Raw genomic sequence first — 9,827 nt, 5'->3', positions numbered from 1 at the left:
TTTTCCATCTTTGAAAGAGACAATAGGTTCAGCCACTGTGCTGGTCCAGATGGTCATCAGCAATATCAATCTAGCAAATGCTTCCCCTTCAGCCCACTCCCATTTGTATAGGATATCATCACACAGGTGTGGAACTCATGGTTTGTCTCAACCACTCGGTAATACAGCTGTATTCACCATCGACCCCAATTTTCCAAGTTGGGTGAAGGCACAGTCTATCACATTAGGCCATTACAAATTCTGACGTTAAAGTTTGAAAGTACAATGAAAGTTTCTTGCTTAGGAATCATCCCTGCTTCTGGCCCCTGCAATTGTGGCCCTGGTCCTGGGACCACTGCATCAGGTAGGAATAAAACAACATTGAGCTGCTGTTGGGGAGGGAGGGAGAACTGTATGGTCATAGTGGCATCCTCCCCTTTCTCCTTTTCCCCAGATTCTTCCAAAAAGTGAAGGAATCTATCTATTGGAGAACTTCCCTTGGCCATCCTCATGTTGAGTGTGAGCACACACTTGTGAAGACGTGAAAGTCAGCCCTTCGTGCTTTTCTCTCTCCCAGTTTTATTTTTTAATATCTATCATTTTAATTTTTTTACTTGACTGCACCAGGTCTTAGTTGTGGCATACAGGATCTTTAGTTGTGACATGCAAACTCTTCGATGTGGCATGTGGGATCTAGTTCCCTGACCAGGGATCGAACCTGGGACCCCTGCATTGGGAGCATGGAATCTTAAACACTGGACCACCAGGGAAGTCCCTCTCCCCCAGTTTTAGAAAACAAATGTTTCAATTGCCTGTTCTCTATCAAAGCACTGCTCTTAGAATATCTCTTTGTTCATCGTTGCACATTATGAATTATTATTGTGGACTGAATTGTGTTCCCACAAATTATATATTTTGAAGCCCTGACCCTCAGTGTGGTTATATTTGGAGATAGATACTTCAAGAAGGTAATTACAGTTTAAATGAAGTCATAAGGGTTCGGTCCAGTTCAGTTCATTTCAGTCGCTCAGTCCTGTCCGACTCTTTGCAACCCCATGCACTGCACCAAGCCAGGCCTCCCTGTCCATCACCAACTCCCAGAGTTCACTCAAACTCATGTCCATTGAGTCCGTGATGCCATCCAACCATCTCATGGTCGTCCCCTTCTCCTGCCTTCAATCTTTCCCAGCATCAGGGTCTTTTCCAATGAGTCAGCTCTTCTCATCAGGTGGCCAAAGTATTGGAGTTTCAGCTTCAACATCAGTCCTTCCAGTGAACACCCAGGACTCATTTCCTTTAGGATGGACGGGTTGGATCTCCTTGCAGTCCAAGGAACTCTCAAGAGTCTTCAACACCACACTTCAAAAGCATTAATTATTTGGTGCTCAGCTTTCTTTATAGTCCAACTCTCACATCCATACATGACTACTGGAAAAACCATAGCCTTGACTAGATGGACTTTTGTTGGCAAAGTAACATCTCTTATTTTTAATATGCTGTCTAGGTTGGTCATAACTTTCTTTCCAAGGAGTAAACATCTTTTAATTTCATGGCTGCAGTCACCATATGCAGTGATTTTGGAGCCCAGAAAAATAACGTCAGCCACTGTTTCCCCATCTATTTCCCATGAAGTGATGGGACCAGATGCCATGGTTTTAGTTTCCTGAATGTTGTGCTTTAAGCCAACTTTTTCACTCTCCTCTTTCACTTTCATCAAGAGGCTCTTTAGTTCCTCTTCACTTTCTGCTATAAGGATGGTATCATCTGCATATCTGAGGTTATTGATATTTCTCCCGGCAATCTTGATTCCAGCTTGTGCTTCATCCAGCCCAGCATTTCTCATGATGTACTCTGCGTATAAGTTAAATAAGCAGGGTGACAATATACAGCCTTGACATACTCCTTTTCCTATTTGGAACCAGTCTGTTGTTCCATGTCCAGTTCTAACTGTTGCTTCCTGACCTGCATACAGGTTTCTCAAGAGGCAGGTCAGGTGGTCTGGTATTCCCATCTCTTTCAGAATTTTCCATAGTTTATTGTGATCCACACAGTCAAAGGTTTTGGCATAGTCAATAAAGCAGAAATAGATGTTTTTCTGGAACTCTCTTGTGTTTTCCATGATCCAGTGGATGTTGGCAATTTGATCTCTGGTTCCTCTGCCTTTTCTAAAACCAGCTTGAACTTCTGGAAGTTCACGGTTCACGTATTGCTGAAGCCTGGCTTGGAGAATTTTGAGGATTACTTTACTAGCATGTGAGATGAGTGCAATTGTGCTGTAGTTTGAGTATTCTTTGGCATTGCCTTTCTTTGGGATTGGAATGAAAACCCACCTTTTCTAGTCCTGTGGCCACTGCTCAGTTTTCCAAATGTGCTGGCATATTGAGTTCAGCACTTTCACAGCATCATCTTTTAGGATTTGAAAGAGCTCCACTGGAATTCCATCACCTCCACTAGCTTTGTTCGTAGTGATGCTTTCTTTTTTTTTTTTTTTTAAGAGTTATCAAAACCAGCTTTATTATTATTATTTTTTTTCCATGAAGACTAGCAGTGATGCTTTCTAAGGCCCACTTGACTTCACATTCCAGGATGTCTGGCTCTAGGTGAGTGATCACACCATCGTGATTATCTTGGTCATGAGGATCTTTTTTGTACACTTCTTCTGTGTATTCCTGCCACCTCTTCTTAATATCTTCTGCTTCTGTTAGGTCCATACCATTTCTGTCCTTTATCGAGCCCATCTTTGCATGAAATGTTCCCTTGGTATCTCTAATGTTCTTGAAGAGATCTCTAGTCTTTCCCATTCTGTTGTTTTTCTCTATTTCTTTGCATTGATTCCTGAGGAAGGCTTTCTTATCTCTTCTTGCTATTCTTTGGAACTCTGCATTCAGATGCTTATATCTTTCCTTTTCTCCTTTGCTTTTCACTTCTTTTCACAGCTATTTGTATGTCCTCCTCAGGCAGCTATTTTGCTTTTTTGCATTTCTTTTTCTTGGGAATGGTCTTGTTCCCTGTCTCCTGTACAATGTCACAAACCTCTGTCCATAGTTCATCAGGCACTCTATCTATCAAATCTAGTCCCTTAAATCTATTTCTCACTTCCACTGTATAATCATAAGGGATTTGATTTAGGTCATACCTGAATGGTCTAGTGGTTTTCCCCACTTTCTTCAATTTATGTATGAATTTGGCAATATGGAGTTCATGATATGAGCCACAGTCAGATCCCAGTGTTGTTTTTGCTGACTGCATAGAGCTTCTCCATCTTCGGCTGCAAAGAATATAATCAATCTGATTTCAGTATTGACCATCTGGTGATGTCCAAGTGTAGAGTTGCCTCTTTTGTTATTGGAAGAGGGTGTTTGCTATGACCAGTGCATTCTCTTGGCAAAACTCTGTTAGTCTTTGCCCTGCTTCATTCTGTATTCCACGGCCAAATTTGCCTGTTACTCTGGGTGTTTCTTGACGTCCTACTTTTGCATTCCAGTCCCCTATAATGAAAATGACATCTTTTTTGGGTGTTAGTTATAAAAGGTCATGTAGGTCTTCATAGAACCATTCAACTTCAGCTTCTTCAGCGTTACTGGTCAGGGCATACACTTGGATTACTGTGATATGGAATGGTTTGCCTTGGAAATGAATAGAGATCATTCTGTCATTTTTGAGATTGCATGCAAGTACTGCATTTTGGACTCTTTTGTTGACTATGATGGCTACTCCATCTCTTCTAAGGGATTCCTGCCCACAGTAGTAGATGTAATGGTCATCTGAGTTAAATTCACCCATTCCAGTCCATTTTAGTACACTGATTCCTAGAATGTTGACGTTCACTCTTGCCATCTCCTGTTTGACCACTTTCAACTTGCCTTGACTCATGGAACTAACATTCCAGATTCCTATGAAATATTGCTCTTTACAGCATCGGGCCTTGCGTCTATCACCAGTCACATCCACAGCTGGGTGTTGTTTTTGCTTTGGCTCCATCCCTTCATTCTTTCTGGAGTTACTTCTCCACTGATCTCCAGTAGCATACTGGGCACCTACCGACCTGGGGAGTTCATCTTTCAGTGTCCTATATTTTTGCCTTTTCCTACTGTTCATGGGGTTCTCAAGGCAAGAATACTGAAGTGGTTTGCCATTCCCTTTTCCAATGGACCACATTTTGTCAGAACTCTCCACCATGACCCATCTGTCTTGGGTGTCCCTACACGGCATGGCTTAGTTTCATTGAGTTAGACAAGGCTGTGGTCCATGTGATCAGATTGGCTAGCTTTCTGTGATTGTAGTTTCAGTCTGTCTGCCCTCTGATGCCCTCTCTCACTGCTAACTGTCTTACTGGGGTTTCTCTTACCTTGGACGTGGGGTATTTCTTCATGGCTGCTCCAGCAAAGCGCAGCTGCTGCTCCTCACCTTGGATGTGGGGTATCTCCTCACAGCCTTCGCTCCTAACCATGGACGTCAGGTATTTCCTCTCAGCCACTTGCCACTCCAGCACTGCACAGCTGCCACTCGCCGCTCATAAAGGTAGAGCCCTAATCTAATAGGACTGATGTCCTTATAAAAAGGGGAAGTGACGCCAATGGTGTGCATGCACAGAGACAATGTCATGTGAGGACACAGTGAGAAGGTGGTCGTCTATAAGCTGGAAACAGAGGTCTCACCAGAAACCAACCTTACTGGCTGTTTGATCTTGGACTCCCAGTCTCCAGAACTGTAAGGAAATAAATCTGTTGTTTGTCACCCAATCTGTGGTACTTTGTTATGTTAGTCCAAGCAGACTAATACAGTTTTAAAGTGTGTTCCTTGGTCTGAAGAATGTAACTCAGTGGTACAAATCAATACAATGTGTTCTGTTCTCGTCCTTTTATAGTACTATGAACATTTGCATTTACCACCAGATATGCACAGCTCAGTTCAGAGTGTACTCCTGTCAGGACCCATTTGTAGCCTCCCAAATTGTTGAAAAGCATTAGTCTACATAACCAAGGGCTCAACAAACTCCAAGTAGGATAAATTTTAAAAGATCCAGGGCTTTCCTGGTGGTCCAGTGTTTAAGATTCTGCCTGCCAATGATGGGGACAATGGTTCAATCCCTGGTCTGGGAAGATTCCACATGCCATGGAGCAACTAAAAGCCCAAGTACCACAACTACTAAGCCAGTGCTCTAGAGCCCACAAGCCGCAACTACTGAGCCCATGTGCTGTAACTACTGAAGCCCACATGCCTAGAGCCCATGCTCTGCAACAAGAGAAGCTGCTGCAATGAGAAGCCACAGCAAAAGAGTAGCTCCCGCTCAAAGCAACTAGAGAAAGCCACACACAGTAATAAAGACCCAGCACAGCCATATATAAATAAATCTTAAAAAAAGGTCCATGCCAAGATACTTCATAATAAAAATGCAGAAGGGCAAATACAAAGAGAAAATCTTGAAAGTAGCAAGATAAAAATGACTCATCATATAGAAGAAAACCCCAATAACATTCACAACTGACTTCTCTTCAAAAACAACAAAGGCTAAAAGGCAATGGGATGACATATCCAAAGTACCAAAAGAAAAGACTTACCAAATAAGAATCTTATATCCAGCAAAAATTTATTTTAAAAATGAAGGAAGAATAAACACACTCGCAGATTACTCAACTTCTTGAATCTGTAGGTTTGTCTTTTACCAAATTTAGGAAGTCTTCAGCAATTATTTCTTTAAGTAGTTCTTCAGGCATGCCCTATTTCTCCTCTCCTCCAGGACTATTGAATATTTTATTGTAATCCCACAAGTCCCTGAAGATCCATTCATTTTCAAATTCTGTTTTCTGTTATTTGAATTGAGTAACTTCTGTTCTTCTGTCTTCCAATTCACTGCTTCTTTCATCTGTTTCTCCACTGAGGTCATCTTTTGAGGGTTTTTTTTTTTTTTGTCATTCTATTTTTCAGTTCTAAATTTCCATTTGGTTTTTACCTTATATCTTCTATATCTTTGCTGGGTCTTTCTGTTTCTTTTCTGTGATTCTATTTTGTCATTTGTTTCAAATGGAAGCATTTTTATTATGGCTACTTTAAAGTCTTTGTCAGATAACTCTAACAACTCTGTCATCTTGGTGTTCACATGTATTGACTGTCTTTTTCATTCAACTTGATATCTTCCTGGTTTGTGGTATAACAAAGATGAACATTTCCAAGGAATTCCCTGGCAGTCCATTGGATAGGACTTTGTGTCCTCACTGCTGCGGCCCAGGTTTAATCCCTGGCTGGGGAACTAAAATTCTACAAGCTGCACAGCCAAAAAAAAAAGAAGAAAAGATGAACGTTTTCGATATTATAACATCCTGGTTTTCTTAAGCCTTCTTTCTTTTCTCATTTTTAAAACTTCTTATTTTGCTTTTTTAAATTTTTTATTTTATATTGGAGAATACCCAGCTAAAACTGTTGTAACAGTTTCAGGTGGAGAGCAAAGGGACTCAGCCATACAAATACATGTATCCATTCTCCCCCAAACTCCCCTCCCATCCAGGCTGCCACACAACACTGAGCAGAGTTCCCTGAGCTATAAGGGCTTCCCTGGCGGCTCAGTAGCAAAGAATCCACCTGCAATGAAGCAGTTGCAGGAGACATGGGTTTAATCCTTGGGTTGGGGGGACCCTCTGGAGGAGGGCATGGCAACCCACTCAAGTATTCTTGCCTGGAGAATCCCCTGGACAGGGGAGCTTGGCAGGATCAGTCCATAAGGTTGCAAAGGGTTGGACATGACTGAAGTGACTTAACACACCCTGTGCTATACAGTAGGACTGAGTTTGTTACCCATTTTAAATATAGCCATGTGACTTGCAGGATATTTGTTCCCTGACAAGGGATTGAACCTAGGCCACAGCAGTGAAAGCACCAAGTCCTAACCCCTGGACCACAAGGAAATTCCCTAAGCTTTCCTACTAAGGTGGCTTTTTCTGACACCACTCCAGATGGAAAAGGAGTGGAGGGTGCCAGTTTGCTAATGCCAGCTATGAGGAGAAGTCTTGTTTCTCCACTCAACTTCAGTTGATAACAGAAGGTAGGGGCTCCTTGCTACTGCTGGGCAAGGCTGTAAGTTCCACAAACAAGTAGAGCTTCACTGATACTTCCCTGGCTGGAAGAGGTAGCAGTGCCTCCCTATTCTTTCCACATGGCCTCCGATGACACCATCCTGGGGAAAAAGGGAGGGGTGACTTCATGCTGACATGTGAAAGAAGTCTAGGCTCTCCATGTGGTCTCCACTGACACCATATAGGGGAGGACTTGTTCCACCCAGTAGGGACAAGAGTCCTGGCTTCACAGTCAATTTTTTCTGACACCACCTCAGGAGGGGTTTGGAATGACTCTTACAGTCTGTTGAGGGGAAAATACAAGCTCCTCACTTAGCATTTGTTGGCATGGGTGGGAATTTGGCCACATTTTTTCTATACTGTTGGGGTGCAGTAAAGCAACTATTTTCTTAAAGTTTACCATATTGTTAAGCTACCCATTTCCTGGTTCCTTTACTAGAGAGAACAGGTTTCGTAGGGTCTTTTTTCTTGTCTGGGCCCATTGGTATTTCTAGGTTGCCAGGTTCTTCACCACTGTCAGATATATAAGGCAAAAAGAAAACCCATGAAACCAATGTTTTTTGTTTGTTGTGGTGGTGGTGGTGGGGGGTGTTCTGTTTTTTTTTTTTTTTTTTTTGCCACACCGTGCAGCTTGTAGTATCTCAGCTCCTCAACCAGGGATTGAACTGAGGCCTCAGCAGTAAGTGTCGAGTCCTAACCATTAGGCAACCAGGAAACTCCGAATATGCTCTTTTCTTTGGGGTCCTGAGGTTCCTCCTGCACTCCACCTTTCTGAGTCAGCTTTTGTTTGTTTTATAAACATCATTTTCAAAGTTTTTCATTGTACTTAGCAGGAAGAATAGGAAAAAAACACATCTGCTCCTTTTCCCCAGAAATGGAAGTCCTGTAATTGGATATTTTAAAATATTTTCCCAAGTCTCTACTTACTTTCTGAGCATGTGGAATACATTTACAAGAACTTTTAAAATATCCTTGTCTATTAATACTAACCTCTGTGTCAGTTCTGGGTTGGTCAATTGCTTGATTATTCTCATTACATTTCCTAGTTTCTTAACTCTTTTCATCCCTGGTAATACTTAATTGAATGCCAGGTGTGAATATTATTTTGCTGGGTACTAGATATTTATGCATTTCTAGAAGTCACCTGGAGTTTTGTTCTGGGACACAGCTAAGTTTGTTGGAAGGAGTTTGATCCTTGGAAGATCTTGCTAATATAATTTTTTAGGTGTAACTAGAGCAGTGCAGTTTGATCCTTGGAAGATCTTGGTAATATAATTTTTTAGGTGTAACTGGAGCAGTGCTCAAGTGAAAGTGAAGGTCGCTTAGTCATCTCCAACTCTTTGCAACCCCATGGACTATACAGTCCATGGAATTCCCTAGGCCAAAATACTGAAGTGGGTAACCTTTCCCAACCCAGGAATCAAACCAGGGTCTCCTGCATTGCAGGCGGACTCTTTACCAACTGAGCTAAGGGAAACCCAGAGCAGTGCTCAGCCTAGGGCTAATTATTCCCCATTACTGAGGCAATAGCTTCCTGAATTCTCTACACAATACCCTATTTTTCCTGTCCAGCTATTGAGAACAGGCACTATTTCCAGCCCTGTGTGAGCATTAGACACCATTTCTTCTTATTCTTTCAGATGGTTCTCTTCTTGGCCTCAGTTTCCTCACACACGTGTGCTGATTGGTACTTGATAGAGAATACTCAAGGAGGACCCTAGGCAGATCACCTGGATCTTCTTTCAGTGCAGTTTTCTCCACTGTGGTGGTATGTCCTACAAATTCTAGCTGCCTTTTTCTCCCTAGATTCTCAGTTCCTTCTCAACTCAGGGAATTCACCAGTCTCTTCCTCAGTTTCCTCTCTCTGTGCAGTGGCCTGGCAAGTCTCTCAAGGAAGTATATTGGACAAATCATAGGACTCACTTAATTTATTTCCCTTTTCTCAGGGATCACTGTTCTTTACTGCCTGATATCTAGTGTCTTGAAAATAGTTGTTTTTTTTCTATGTACTTTGGTTTTTGTTGTTTGTTCCTGGCATGAGGGTAAATCCAGGCCCTGGGACTCCATGTTGGCTGGAAGTGACAGGCGGGAATTTATAAATGTGGAGATTTGCCCACGGATGTCATCAGTAAGACATGTATTTGAGTTGGTGTGATTTTTATGAGTGAGGAATATTGTAACCTGAGTTTGAGACAAGAATGCCAATGAGGCTGTATCTATAAATGGGGAACTTGTATCTATTAAGTGCTCATCAGTGTGGGATAGATTGAGAAGTATTTATTAAGAAAATATTATTAATAAGAAAGGGGAGATATGTCAATGTAGGCTGTTAATGTAAGACATTCTCCAGTAGGTGAAAATTTACGTTTAACTGGTATTTTCAATGTATAAAAATTCCAGTGGGCAGGTATTTCCAAATCAGATTTGTAAATTGGGTTGTCAATGAATGACATGCCTTTGGTGAGTATTTAAGAATAAAGCAATTTGTCACCAGTAATCATTAATGAAGTTATACCTGGTTGTGAGGAGAGGTTTTTATGAATATAATCCTGGTAAATATGGAGCTGCTAATTAGGGATACTTTGATAGGTGAATACAAATAGAGAGATATACAATAGATACTGTCAATGGGGTATATGTCAACAGAGATATTTATGATGGGTATATTTGTAAAATGAGCTGGGCAATAGGACATATGCCAATAGGCAAGTGTTTAAAAAACAGGGAAATTTGTCATCAAAAGTCATAAATAGATTACACCATCAGGTGGGTGTTTAA

This window comes from Bos javanicus, chromosome X, assembly GCF_032452875.1.
Source record: "Bos javanicus breed banteng chromosome X, ARS-OSU_banteng_1.0, whole genome shotgun sequence".
Classification (NCBI taxonomy): Eukaryota; Metazoa; Chordata; class Mammalia; order Artiodactyla; family Bovidae; genus Bos; species Bos javanicus.
The sequence above is the reverse complement of the archived record's forward strand: the minus strand, read 5'-3'. Positions refer to the sequence as shown.